Raw genomic sequence first — 14629 nt, forward strand, 5'->3', positions numbered from 1 at the left:
GCGTGCGTGCGTGTGTGCGTGCGTGTGCGTGTGCGTGCGTGCGTGTGTGTGTGTATGCACCTGCCCCAGGGGCTGCTGAAGCTTCCTGGCCACCTTCTGCTGGCTGTGCTTGTCCTGCAGGGAACTCCTCACACTGCAGGTGGTCGCCTGCTCTTTCTGCCCCTCACTCCTCTCTTGCTCTGGGCTAGGGACCGTGCCTGTCCCCTCAAAAGGTGTATTCTCTGGACTGCCCTGTGCCCAGCAGATGCCCAACAAACATCAGTTGAATGGGTGGTTGCCTGCGTCTCTTCCTGGGCTATTCTGAGCCCAGGCCAAGAATAACCACAGCAACCGGGGGCTTCAGCCCTGGACCAGGGGAAGTGGGATAGAGCCTGATGGGCAGGGCCACATGGGCCAAGACTGGCCAGGTGGCTGGAATATGGAAATACAAGATAAGGTTAGCACTGTAGGGCTCCTATTGAGGGATTAAAATGTTCTGGAATTAGACTGGGGTGATGGTTGCAAAAAGCTTGTGAATATACGAAAAGCCAGTGAATTCTATGCTTCAAAAGGGCAAATTTTATCTCGAAAACAAACAAGATAAGGCCCACCCCCTTGAAAGCCGTTCCTGTCAATGCAAACACAGTGCCAGTGCCTCCCCCACACTGCTCAATTGTCACTTCTCCTCTTGGTTCCTCTAGGCCAGCCCTGGCACACCTGGCCGGGAACCCCTTTGCTTGCTCACCCATTCCCGCCCCTCAGTCTTTAAACAGCGTCACGTGTTGGCATGCAGTCTCCCAGCCTCATCCAGGCAGGAGCCGGTGCTCACTCTCACAGACCCGCCTCCTACTGGCCAATTCTGTACTTCCCTTTGTCCCTCTCCCACTCGTGGAGACTGGGATGTCTGTGGGCCCCTCAGCCCCTGCTCTGTGCCAGTGGCTGCGCTGGATTCTGGGGCTGTACAGGTGAGTCACAGCCACTCCTGCCCATGGCCTGGCACACAGAATGGAGAGCTGATGAATCCACGTGGCTGAGACACATGGCTGCCACACAGCCCAGTCATATGGCAGAAGCAAGGGGTGCCCCTGCACCCAGGCCAGGAGCTGGGGATCCCTGCGCGGGTCTCAGCCTGGAAGCAGGGAGGGCCAAGGCCTCTGCTCCCACTGAGGACAGAGCCTCCAGGGATTCTTTACTTCAGCCACAGAAGAAAGACACAGGGCAGAAGCCAGGATGGGCAAGTGGCACAGCAATATATGACGCCGCGGTCCTGCCCAATTCAGCTCCTGCACACCTGCCACGGCAGGATGTACAGAGGCCACGCACCCCAATGCTTGCTTGACTGTCCAAGCACGGCCAGGGAGGGGACTTGAGACCAGGAAATGGAGTTGGGGGGAGAGTGGGGAATGACTCACCCAAAATTAAACAGCGAGCAAGAGTCAAGCCAACAGCTCCTCAAACAGTTACCCAGAGAGCTGCCATAGGTATACTCCCACTCCTAGGCAGTTACCAAGAGAACCGCAAATGTCTGTGCACATCAAACTTATATATAAACGCTCACAGCGGCATTTTCCTAATAGCTAGAAAATGGAAACAACTCAAAGGCCCTGCAGTGGAGACACGAAGAAATGGAACGTGGCACGTCCACACCAGGGAATATCATTTGGTAATAAAAGAAATGAAGTACCTGCTACAAGTGGATGAACCTTGAAAAAACCTGCCGAGAAGTCAGTCACGAAGTCCACACCCTGTATGATGACTCCATTAACAGGCAAATCCACATAGACAGAGGGTGGATTTGTGGTTGCCAGGGGCTGTGGGGAGGGAGGCATGGGAAGTGACTCCTAACGGGTGCAGGGTATGTATAGGGCTTCTTTCTGGGGTCATGAAAATGTTCTGGAATTAGTAGTGATGGTTGTATAATATTGTCAAAATACTAACAGTTACTCTATGGTATACTTTAGAAGTATATACTTTTAAAGCATATACTTCTAAAGTATACCATAGAGTCGTTTTATGAATTTTATGGTATGTGAATTGTACAAAAAAAAAGGGGACAGGGCAAGCGCGGTGGCTCACGCCTGTAATCCCAGCACTTTGGGAGGCCAAGGCAGGTGGATCACGAAGTCAGGAGATCAAGACCATCCTGGCTAACACGGTGAAACCCCGTCTCTACTAAAAATACAAAAAATTAGCCAGGTGTGGTGGTGGGCGCCTATAGTCCTAGCTACTCGGGAGGCTGAGGTAGGCGTGAACCTGGGAAGCAGAGCTTGCAGTGAGCCGAGATCGTGCCACTGCACTCCAGCCTGGGCGACAGAGCAAGACTCCATCTCATAAACAAACAAAAAAAGGGGTGGGGGGACAAAACCCCAAATCAGCAACCTCATTCCTAACCCATCTGCTCTTGCTCTGCCCACAGCCGGAGGTGGTAGGGTCTCACCTACTCCCTGGGGTCCCTCGCCTGATCCAGGGGAGAGGAGGAGCATGGGGAGGCGACCTGTGTCTCTTTACATCACTTCGCCCCCCGACCCCATGCTGCCATCCCACCCAGGTCTGTCTGTGCAAGGGGACAGAGGCACACGCCTCTGGGCAGCCAACACTGGTGGCCACGTGCAGCAAGGGAGGAAGTGAGGAGAAAAGTGTGAGCCAGCGGGGCGGCTGGGGCCAGGCCAGCCCTCGGCAAGATCCCTGTGCCATGCGGACAAACTGATTCATGCTGGGTATCCGGCAGGTACCTATTTCCCTGTCGGAAAAGAGGCCTGGAAAAAGCCACCAAGAGGCCTGGCCTGTGCAAGGTTGTATCCACCCCTTGAGTGGCTCCAGGGCCAGCGGAGCAGGCTGTCCTCGCTCCCGGCCACAATGAATGCCTTTACTTGTCACCAGTCTCACCTCACATGATACACACAAGGGATCTGAGACTTGGACAGTCACTTGCTCAAGGTAACAGTGAGTCCACCTCAAACCCAGCTCTGGTCCCCAAACCTGAGCCTGCTGATAACACTACACAGGGTGCTGTGGTCAGACAGTCCTGACATCCAATCCTGATCCTGGACCAGTTAACTTCAACCACACAACGCTCCCTTTCCGGACGGCTACTGAGCAGCTGCTGTGAGCTGGTCCTGTGCTGGCTATAAAAGACACAAGGCCAGACAGGCCAGGCTCTGCCTTCAGTGAGGTCACAGACTCCCGGAGGAGTCAGGCAGTGAGCATTTACTGATAATACAGGGCGGGTGCCAGGGTCCCAGTGATGACGCCTGAGGGGAGCCAGGAAGCTCTGGAAGTAGTTGAGCATGAGTTGGCCAAGGGAGTGAGAAGGGAGAGAAAGGCATTCGAGAATGGCATTCAAAGCATTCTCTTACCTAGCATAAGCCATTCATGGATGCAGAACCACGTGGCACATTCCAGGAAACTAGGCTTTGGGGCCAGCTCCAGAGTGGGGAATGGGGCCAGAGGTGAGGGTATGGCCAGAAATCAGGCCAAAGTGGTAGGCAGGGCCAGACCTTCAAGAGCTCATGACACAAGGCCAGGTGCAGTTGCTCACACCTGTAATCCCAGCACTTTGGGAGGCCGAGGCAGGCCGATCACTTGATGTCAGGAGTTCAAGACCAGCCTGGCTAACATGGCAAAACACTCTCTCTACTGAAAATACAAAAATTAGTTGGGTGTGGTGGTGCGAATCTGTAATCCTAGCAACTCAGGAGGCTGAGGCAGGAGAATTGCTTGAGCAGAGGCTGTAGTGAGCTGAGAACGCACTACTTCACTCCAGTCTGGGCGACAGAGTGAGACTGTCTCAAAACAAAACAAAACAAAAAACTATAAACCAAAAAAGAGCTCATGACACAGACAACGAAGTCTGAACTTCATTTTGCAGAGGATGGGAGCCTCGGTTTCCCCATATGCGCAATGGAGATTGGACCTTGCCAGGCTGTTGTGAAGGTTACAAGAGATACTTGATGTGCAAAGCACGAAAAGCAGGCACACAAGAAAGGCTGGCTCACCACTTCCATTCCAAGATTTCAGGTCTCACAGCTGAGCTGTTCCCCGGCCCAGGCTTAGTGACTGAGCATGGACAGCAGTGCCCACACCAAGGGCTTCCGACCCCGCTTTCTCCCCTGCAGAGAATGTGCTTAGCCCACCTCAGTACTACTGCCTCCCACCCCACTGTAGAGCACAGCCAGCAAAGCTGCATATTTTACATTTTCAATTCTCTTATTTTAGAAAGTTTAACACCAAATGGCAAATGAATGCAAATTACACTTCAATTGCACAATTAAAGCCGGAAATGTTGTCTACAGGTTCCTTCAGTAATCCCAGCCACTCCTCTTGTGCTTACATATCATAGGATTTGTCTCTGGTCCCCAAAGGCTGGCAAAAAGCCCACAGCCCTGCCTGGGATGACACTGTGTGCGCTTGTGCGCACACACAGCACCCCTCCAGTCCCTTAAATAAAGCAGGACCTTGAAACAGCATCCCCATCTTCCTTCAGCCTCCTAGAGGTGAGGAGAAAGGGCCACCCAGATGGAGGGCAAGGAATGGCTTGAGGTGGAGCCTGGGGTGTAGGCAGGCGGCTGATTCCCGGCTTCTGTGTCCCTCCAGTCTGGCTGCTGCTTCGCTCCCAGTTGCTAGCAAACCTGACTCAGTCCAGGGTGTGACCTTGAGGCTCTGGAGCACCAATCTTGATGCAGACCTTGGCCAGGACTCTGCCTCTGCCTGGGGTGGAAGAGAGGCCCTGGTGAAAGGAAGGCCCTGGGAGGCAACCTCAACAGGGGGTCTGGGACCCAGCAACAGAGACCGTGGGGAGCTGCTCTTCCAGCTGCACCTGGCTTTGAGTCTCTGGGCTGGGCCAGAGTTTTGGTGCTCTAGCCACCTGGAGACCCTACAATCCTTGGTGTATAGGTAGAAAGCTCCGGGAGAAGGCGATCTCAGTGGCCTGACTTACTGTGCGCCCCTCTCAAGGCCTGGAGGAAAGGCCCCAGAGCTAAAGACACGCTGCAAGGTCACTCCTGCTTCAGCCTCCAGGAAAACAGACCTAGTCCTCCTTCCAGTGAGCAGGCTGGCTGGGCCTGTAGTCCTGGCTTTGACGATGAGAAAAGGCTCAAAGAAAGCGGGAGGAAGCCACACCAATTAGTATGCGCTACACAGCTTTTTTGCAAAATGAATATAAAACACTTGTGCTTTCTTTTTGTGTGAGAGAAAGAAGGGAGGAAAGAGAGGGAAGGAGGGAGGTTACAAGAAAGCAATATTCTGCAGGAGCAGGAGCAGGAGCGCCTGCCGTTACCATGGTGACAGGCGGGGGTGGGGAGGGCCCATCAGCAGGCCCCTGGTTTCGGAGTGGAGTGAGCTGGCCATCGGTGGAGTGACAGGGTCAGGGTTGGTGGCACCTGGGTGTGGGCAGCATCTCACAAAGCAGCTCTGGGCGGGGGCTCAGGGTGAGGGGAGAGGGCTTCTTGCCTTCCACGGTGGTGACTTTATACCAGCAAAGGGCATATTTCAATGTGGGAGGAGGGTGAGTGTCTGGGTGGGGCCACCCCAGGCTGTTGCCCCACTGCATTCTAGCAGGTGAAGCCTAGTCTCTCTGGGATGGTGGCTGCTCCCCCTCTTCTCTGGTTGGTCCATCCAGGCACTCATTGTCCCACCACCTGGTCCCAGAGCAGCCCTGAGAGACCTCGGGATGGAAGGCTCCCAGCGCTCACTCTCCCCAGGGTGCTGCGGCAGCTCCTTTTACCATCCTGGGAACAGCTGGGAACTGGACACCAGCTTTGCAAAGTCAAGTGTCAAGGCTGGGAGGCCCGTTCTCACCTCCTACCAAGATTCCTGAACATAAAGTCCCAGGGCAAGGCACTCAGTCTCAAATGAATAAATACTTGCTGACCTCCAGCATTGGACAGGAAATGGAAGATGGATGGCTCTGAGCAGCTCCTGCCAAGGAGCATGGAAGGAGAGGCCGCCTACTTCACTCTACCCACTGATCCTTAAGAAACTTGGTCAAAGGCTCACACAGGCCACTGGTCGGCTGATGAGGCCCTAGGAGTCAAATGACTCAGCGTTCTAGCTCCTGAAGAGGGAAACCTTCTTGTGTTGACAGGAAATCCCCAAGCTGGGCCCTCTCCAGGCCTAGCCAGGAAGAAGCTGCAAGAATGTTTCCGATGGACACACTTGGTACTGGTGGGGAGAGGTGAATTCAGGCTAAAGGCCTTGGAAGCTGAGGTCTGGCCAGTGCAGGCCACTGCCAAGGGTTACCTGATGCTTCTGCCTGGAGCGGTCAGGTCGCAGGGCCTTGCCTGAGATCTGGGTCAGGTCCAGCTGCTACTTCTTGTGAAGTGGAGCTCATGTGAAGTACACAGGCCCTGAGGTCAGGCATTCCTGGAAAACCTTGGGGTCTTCTGCTTCACTCCAAGCAGGAGCCTGGCTCCATCCTTTGTGAGGGGTGCAGCCTGGCTGGCCAAGCCTCCTCAGTCCCTGACCACATAAGGAATGGCTCTTGCTGCCCTGGTTTAGGGGCATCGGCCAGAGAGCTCACCCTAGGAAGCCGGGCTGCTGTCCAGGAAGGGTCCCCTGGGGGAGCCACGGGAAGGACCGTAGGGCTCCCACTGCTGAGAGCATGGAAGAAGGCACTGGCACAAGCTCACACCGGGGCCAGAGGCCCCACCCTGGACACAGAGTAAACATGAGCTGCAGAAGGCAGCAATCAGGCCCTGGCCCTGGCCTGGGAAAGGGGTGGCATTCTGAGAAACGCCCTAGTCTGCACGGGGTCACAGCAGCCCTGCCTTCTGCAACAAGGAAGGAAAGTGTTGCCTAAAAGAATGCTTAGATTTGGTGGTGGGAAAGGAACACTACTTAGGCCTAGACCTATTTTATTTCCCATTGAGAAAACTATCCTGATAGAAAATGTTTTGTCTTGGTAAATCTCAGTTTGTGTTGCGTGACTTTGAACACAAGCCCTTGGGGATGACGGCGGCGTTCTGTTTAAACATTCTGCCACCTTCCCTTCAGTGCCCAGCACTGTGCCACATATGCCAGAGGCCAGTGCCTAACGCTGACTGTTAGGTTCCACTGATTAATAGTGACAGCACAGTGTGGGTCTGGCAGCTGCGAATACTCTAGTGGCCATCCCTCTCAGGGTAAAGGAGAAAAGAAAGGCCAGCCTCGGGTAAGACACCTTTGAGACCAGATCCCTGACCTCCATCTTCTCTCCCACCCATTCCAAGGTCTCCCCTCCTTCCAGCTGATTCCAGCCATTGCTCACTTGCATCATCCTGGGCCCTGACCCAGAGGGTGCATTCTCAGGGTTATAAATTTTTCCCATGAGCTGGGCAGGGAACGGGGTGGTGCCTGCTGCACTGAGGGCAGCATGAGAGTGGTGCCCACTCATACCCGCTATGGCTCTGTTACCAGGAGACGAGCTCAGGGGCCACGGCAGCCAGGAGAAGGCTCCTGCCTCCCTCCAGAGACCCGCTTCTTTCTAGTTTACTTGCAAGCTACGCACAGCCCCCAAGCTAAGGATGCAGGCTCTACCCCATAGGCCTCGCTTCCAATCTGCTGTGGGAGGGCCCAATGCAGCAGGGCAGGCCCCAGATGTGGTGCACGTCCAAGGAGATCAGCTCCTCATCCAGCCAACCTCCTATTTGTTCACATTCTCAGAGGATGTTTCTGAGCACCTACTGTGGGCTGAACAGACTGTCCTCACAGAGCTCCCAGCCAACGGGCCATGATGGAGAGAGATTAGGGCTAGGAGAGGGTCTCAGTGGACGGGGGGACATAAAGACACAGAGGGAACCTGGCCCAGCCTTGATGTGCAGGAGGAGGGTGTGTATGTGTGTGTATGTGCACATTGTGTGTGTGTGTGTGTGTGAGAGAGCGAGAGACAGATGGATAGATAAACGAGGCTTCACGGAGCATGTAAGTGAGATCTGGCCCAAGTTACTTAACTTCTCCAGTTTCCTCTTGGGTGAAATGGGGAAAACAAACCACAGGGTTGTCTGATCATGAAGATGAACTAAGATCACTCACAGGGGGCCAAGCACAGGGTGTGGAACAGAGCAAGCCAGTGTGAAAAGGGTGGATCTCATTAGCAGTGTGGGGACGGCCCCAGTCCTCTACATCTCTGGGCTCACCTGGGCTCACCCAAGCTCCCACCCAGTCTGTGGTCCTTGTGACTTGCCAACAGGGAGGTGCCTGGGAAATCCAGCCGATTCAGCCTTGGAAGAAATTTTGGCTTCTGAGGATGCAGGAACGCTAAGTGGGGTGAAAACCGGGGGCCCTGGCTTGGCTGCCTCGCCTAGGGCTACATAGAGAGGGCACCAGGGCTGAGAGCTGGGGGCATATGGCCTGCAGTCTCCAAGCAAGATCTCATGCTGGTCTGTATCTGTGCTCCCAACCAGAGATGTGCACCAAACCCACCAGGGAGCATGTGAAAAATACCAGCCCCTGGGCACCCAGGCTCTGCTTGAGGGACAACTGAGGAAGGCCAGAGTGAGGTCCAAGCAGCTGGAATTTAAAAGCTCCAGGGAATTCTGGTGACAGTCCTGGCTTAGATGGTTCTGCTGTGTGTTTCAGCTGGGGCTGGACAGTGTACTCAGCCCTGCAGGCAAGTCGCCCTGCAGCCTGGCTCTAGGAGGTGTGAGCGAGAGCACCCATTCCTGCCTCAGGGAAAGGCTGGCTGGGCTGGCTCCCCTTTGTGGGGTTCCTCCTACCCCAGAGGCCCTGCTGCCGGGAGAGCAGCCTCCCTTTCCACCACGCTTCTCAGCCAAACCTCTGCCTTCACCAGGAGCTAGGCAGCACCCTCCTGGCCCCCAATCCACTCACACCAGTTACTGTGCCCAACTCTGAGTCCTCACTGGTCCATCTGTCCAGGGCAAGGAATGTGGAGAGGTAAATATTCAAACCCTCCTAGCACACAGCCCGTCTTCCCTGGAAGGAGGCAGCGAGGCTGGTTGCAGCTACTGTGGGTCCTCCTGTACTATGGGGTGGCTGCTGTGGGCACTGAAACCACAAGGTGGGAAAATCTGGAATAATGAGGGGTGGGGAGAGGCCCTCTCGGTGGGTATAGATCTGGGACTGTTACCTTGCTGTTCCCCTCTCTTCCCTAGCAACGACTTGCTGCCAAGCCTCATTTTAGAAGACCACAGTACGCCCTGAACTCCCAACGGTGGCTGCCAGTACCTCTGCTGGGCCTGGGGCCCAGGTGTCCCTGAGGAAGAAGACCCAGGACCATGACTACAGTCTAGCTGTTTTTGCTGGCTGGTAGTGGCTCTTCTCCCTGGCCCATGACTCCCTCTTGCTTGCTCTCAGAAGCTCCCAAAAGAAGCTGCAGGGACAGCCGTGGGGAGAGGTGACAGAGGGCAGTGTTCCCTGCCCTCGACAGGGCCCGGGGAGGGTGCCTCAGGAAGAGGGTCCCTGGGCCATCAGTGCCCACCCAGCTCCTCTTTCCCAGCAGGCTGGGCTCTTGCAAGAGTGGTCAAGTGCTTTGGGCACAGACACGGTACCCCTCCGTTCTCTGGGCTGAGGTTGTATCTTACTGCGTGATCTGATTTTAAAGATATCTGTGGAATTGAGGTGGGGTAGAGCGGTGTTTTGTTTGTTTTGGAGAGTGGATGGAATGAAAATTGGAGGGAAGTGAACACTGAGGCAAGAATCTGAGGAGGAAAAACAAGTCCTGTTCTTACGGAAGACTGTCCGCTTCTAAGCAGGCAGCATTAGTATTCCAGGCAGCGGAGTCAGGACCACACAGATTCAGGGCTGGAAGGGATCTCAAACCATCCAGTCCAACCCCAGCACTCTGGGAAGAAAACTGAGGTGAGGCAGTGTCGTGTGACCTGCCTGGTCCCGTGAAGAGCTGGGCAGCGTGGGGGCAGAGGCCGGCCCACCTGATCCACACCCAGGCGGCTTCCACACCACCCTGCAGCAGGCCTGGCCACTAGCCTCAGCTCTTCTGGGAGACGAGCAGCCACGTGGAAGATGGCGAGGGCTTCTGGACTGAGCCCTGGAGGGGAGCTGGGGGCCACCAGGTCAGTGAGCAGCCAGGGACAGCCCATGGGGCCTGGGAAGGTACAGGAGAATGAGGTCAAAGTTAAATGCACAGAGGGAGAAGGTGCATCTAGAACTGAAGGTCAGCCAAGGACAAAATCCCATTGGGTCAGTGGAGGGCCTGGGCCTGGATAAGGCAGTGCCTCTACCCTGGGCTGGGTCCCTGCTCTGCAGTGAGGTGACACCTTGTGTGGGGTTTTAGATACTCTGGAATCAGACAGACTTGACTGTCAATTCTGGCTGCTGACAGTGTGCCCTTGGGCAAGTGATCCTCCTCACACCTCGGGATAACTGAGATCACTCCTGGACCGCCATGTGGATTAATTAAGACACAGATGCAACGCGCTCAGAGCGGGGCACAAACCCCCCCGACTTCAGCTGGTGCCCTCTCTTCCTCCCAGTTTCCTTCTACTGACACGAGGGGCTGACACATGACCCACCATGGCTCCTCAAGAAAGCCACAGTGGGGGTGGTGGAGGGGCCGTCACTGGCTCTCTAAGCTGCCTTCAAATGAGGGGGCCTCTGCTTCAGTGGAAGCCCCATTTTGGGGTAGACACTGAGGACGGCAGTAGCAGGCCCTCCCTCTGGCGGACGGGAGAGAGCAGACCCAGCCACCTGGGAACCTAGGGGCACTCTGCTTCCTCCCACCATTCCTCACAGCACTGCTCTGGGGTTTGGTCCTTCCCCCAGGTGGAACCCCAGGCCAAAGTCCCTGTCAGCAAGAATTAAATCCCCTTAAAGCAGGCAGATGAGCCCTGGGACCCAGCTGGCCGACCCACCAGACCACAGTGACAAGGACTGCTTGGGAAGGATAAGGTAAGGGAGTACGTCTGTGGACCGGGTGGCATGAGGCTGGAGAAGGAAAGGGGCTCACTAGGGTGACACACAGGGCTGCTTCTGCCCTGAGGCAGGAAGCCAGGCAGCTTCACCCCAGCTCTGCCCTGCTCTGGGCTGGGCTGAGGCTGCAGGCAGGTGTGGCAGCTGCAGTGGCGCTGCCAGCCCAAGCTGGGCCACTCCTCTGGGCTCCTAGGCGAGCCCCGATCTATTTCTCTTTCTGGTGACTCGGCCTGGCCTCAGTGAGCGCTCTCCTTTCAGATCTGAGAACCTCCTGAGTTTTTCCGATCCATTTCTCCTGGGACCTGCACCATGGAAACAAACGAACTTTCCCCTTCCTCCCCTAACAAAGCAAATCACACCTTAAAATACAGTCTAGGGCATGGCAGGAGGCACTTCCTAGCACCTACCCCGCTGGTGAGGGGCTGAGAGGCCCGAGACCAAGGAGGGCTGGATAGGGCATCTGCCACCAGAGTGAGGAGCCCCTCAAGGTGCCCCAGTCCTCTCCCCTCAGAACTCAGCAGAGGCTGGGACATCGCTGTACCCATGGTGTACCTTAAGGAACTTACAACAAAAGCCCCTTTCAGATGCCCTTACATCACTCCCTAGACCTTACCCCTACCATCCTTTCCTCCTGAGTCATGGCCCTGCCACAGTGGGTGTGACGGGTGGCCCATGTTATTCATGCAGTGAGTGGGTTCCCGAACTAGAAACGCTACCACTGCCATGAATACCGTCCTCGGAATCCTACTTTCCAAATTTTCCAGAAAGGTGGTTCTCGTTTCTTTTCTCTGCATCTACACCAGCCACAAAAGCCACAGACTCCCATCAGCAATTTTTCTGTTACTCTGAAGCTACGGGAGGGGAAGAGAGGAGTTCTTCCTGGGTTAAGACTCTTCTCCAAAGTGTTAAGGACACCCTGGCTGAGATGCTGGGAAGACTCTGGGGAGACTGTCTCTCTAGGCCCAACTGCAAAGAAAATAGTTCATGCTGGTGACTGAACCCTGCAGGGCATGCCTTCTGGATCTCAAAGGTTTTGCTTTTGTGGCTGTGGAGGCTCTGATGCAGGTCCTCTGCTGACGACGCCATTTCTCCTCCTCTCCCTGGACCCAGGGCGGCCAGCTGGAGCCCTTCTGCCGGCGAGTCAGGGAAGCGGCACTGTGAACTTGCTGACAATGGAGCTCTGATGAGTGCGGCTCGTGCTGAATGCAGCCTCGCTCCTGCTCTGGGCAGCCTCAGCCCAGGAGTGCTGGGGAGGCTGGAGAAGGGAGGACGGGAGGGGACAGAAATGTACAGGAGGCCAGTCCTGCGGCCCACTGTGTCCTCGTCTGCCTTTCTATGACCTCAAAATGGAACTCAAGTCCCTCAAACACCTCTGAGGTTCTCTGCCCTCTAGAGATGGGCAGGAAAACAGAAAGCAGCCTCTGTTCTGACTTTTGCTGCTGAATGGAGGCAGGGAGGACCTGCAGCGGATGCGGAGCCCACTGCCCTGATCCCAATGTGCATCTCCAGGCCCTTTAGAGAAACGATCTCCTGCATCGGAGGAGCTATTGCTTATCGCAGGTTTATGTGTGCTGGGTCCTGAGCTGAACATTTAACATTCATGACCTCATTTCATCCTTATAACAAACCTGGGAGTGAACGTCCATTATTATTTTCTGTTTACAAATAAGGAACCTAAAGCTGAGAGGCTAGGTTACCAACCATCAAGTGGCAGAGCCCAGGGTGGACTCCTAGACTTCCTGAACCCAAAGCCCGTGCTCTTAACCACCCGGCCTCAGTGTTACCTGGGCAGGGAAGGAAGAACCAGAGAGGGAAGCCATTCAGAATCACATCAAAATTACAAAACACCGAGAGTATTCATCACAAGTGAATAAAACCTACAAAAATAAGACTCTAAAGCGTTACTGAAGGACACTGAGATGGCTCACAGGACTGAGAAAGAGCCTGGCTCCTGGGCGGGGAAGTTCACTACAGCAAGCTCCCCCAAACATACTTGTAATGACAGACAGGTCGTTACAATGGGCCGGGATCCGGGTGGAGGGGGTTACACTTTCTCTTTAAACACACCTATGAGGCAGGTGTAGACATCATTAGCCCCTTTTCACAGGCCCAGGGAGGGTAAACGCCTTGGCCAGGGTCCCTGGCAAGGAAGGTTTAGAGCTAGGATTCAAGCCGGGGCATGGCCACCTGTCTGGGATGTTCACATTCACTCAGAGGTGAATAGACATCCTTCCAGGTTTTTCTGGAGACTGTGATCACCCTGAGAGTTCTAAATGCAGGCAGGGAGGCAGCTGGGCCTAGGAGTTGTGGACTACCTGAGGTGCCACCATCAGGACCACGGAGAGGACCCCCTTCCTGTGGATACTCACAGGTGGGAGTATGGCCATCTGACAGGCAGAACTCACTCAGGAAGTATGGTGGCTGCCAGGCAGCCAACCACTAGCATCTTCTGGGCAGGGGAAGCAGCAGGGGAAGCTTTGGGAGCTCCACCTCCCAAAGAGGGACCCGGCAGGATGCAGTAAGCATGTACCCTGCATTCTGCACTGTGGAAATCAGGGTCACATTTTCACTTAAAAAACAACTGGATCTCTAGCTATGGGAGGATTTCTACTCCAGTGCCAGGAATATTAATTAGACACCTGCAAATTCTTTTTGACAAAAGGGATTTTCAGATAACGTCTGCAAGGAGCAGGCGGTGCTGAGGAAACAGCCACTTATCTTGTATAATGGGAAGGCAGAAACAACTGAGGATGCCAGAGGGCGGAGACCAATGAGGTGTCAGTCAGTGGAACTGAGGAACAATGGCAGACAAGACACCCCAGCAAGGCCATGCGCCTGTGGGACTGAGAGAGACGGTGGTGGCGGCAGAGCTGGGTCTCAGGCCCTGCCGGGCCAGCTCTTGCATCACAAACACCTGAGCACACTGTCCCGAGAGCAGTGGCTCTCAGCGAGAGGGAGGAGCATGCGGGTTTATCACAACCGTCCTGGGAGAGCAAGACATTTGCAACACAGATGACAAAGTGAATGTCCCAAATATACAAAGACTTGCTGCAGATCAATAAGAAAAGTGGACGAAGGATCTGGGGGCTGAAGGGGGGAGCTTTTCAAAGTACACATACCGGCTGGGCATGGTGGCTCATGCCTGTAATCCCAGCACTCTGGGAAGCCGAGGCAGGCAGATCACTTGAGGTCATGAGTTTGAGACCAGCCTGGCCAACATGGTGAAAGCCTGTCTCTACTAAAAATGCAAAAAGTTAGCCAGGTGTGGTGGTACATGCCTGTAATCCCAGCTACTTGGGAGGCTGAGGCAGGAGGATTGCTTGAACCCGGGAGGTGGAGGTTGCAGTGAGCCGACATCACACCACTGCACTCCAGCCTGGGTGACAGAGTGAGATTCCATCTCAAAAAAACCCAAAAAAAACCAAAAACCATAAAAACAACAAAAAACACATACACCTCGCCACACTCTCCACACTCAAGAACTTCTGGAACAGGAGAAGAAGACCACAAAACCTTCCCCTGGTGAAATCATGAGGAAATGAGGAAGACGATACAACCACACCCAAGCTCGCCTCCTGCTGCTGACAAGGGCTGGGAGCAAGCTGGATGAGACTCAGGCTTGGTGAGGAAGCTGTTAAGGGCCCAGGCTTTGGTGTCAAACAGATCTGGCCCTGGGTTTCAGCTCCATCACCTCCTATCTGTGGGCAGCGCAGGTCACGTGACCTCAGGCCTTAGTTTTTTTGAACTGCAAAATGGAAGAGGACGCCCCCCCCCCCCCCCCCCCCCCCCC

At 54.9% G+C, this 14629-nt stretch overlaps 1 protein-coding gene and 1 long non-coding RNA gene across 3 annotated transcripts in view; one reads left to right on the forward strand and one right to left on the reverse strand.

Annotated features, from left to right (window-relative positions):
- The window catches only part of VAC14 (VAC14 component of PIKFYVE complex), a 119128-nt gene that overhangs the window by 61255 nt on the left and 43244 nt on the right, over positions 1 to 14629 (reverse strand). The gene's annotated exons all lie outside the window — the stretch shown is intronic.
- The window catches only part of LOC108527449 (uncharacterized), an 11804-nt gene continuing 7660 nt past the window's right edge, over positions 10486 to 14629 (forward strand). The window contains exon 1 of the long non-coding RNA XR_001884811.1: positions 10486 to 10818. This is a non-coding gene — a long non-coding RNA (uncharacterized LOC108527449). The remainder of the gene's footprint in view (positions 10819 to 14629) is intronic.

The sequence above is a fragment of the Rhinopithecus bieti genome, unplaced genomic scaffold (assembly GCF_001698545.2).
Source record: "Rhinopithecus bieti isolate Rb0 unplaced genomic scaffold, ASM169854v2 scaffold_2574, whole genome shotgun sequence".
NCBI classification, from domain to species: Eukaryota; Metazoa; Chordata; class Mammalia; order Primates; family Cercopithecidae; genus Rhinopithecus; species Rhinopithecus bieti.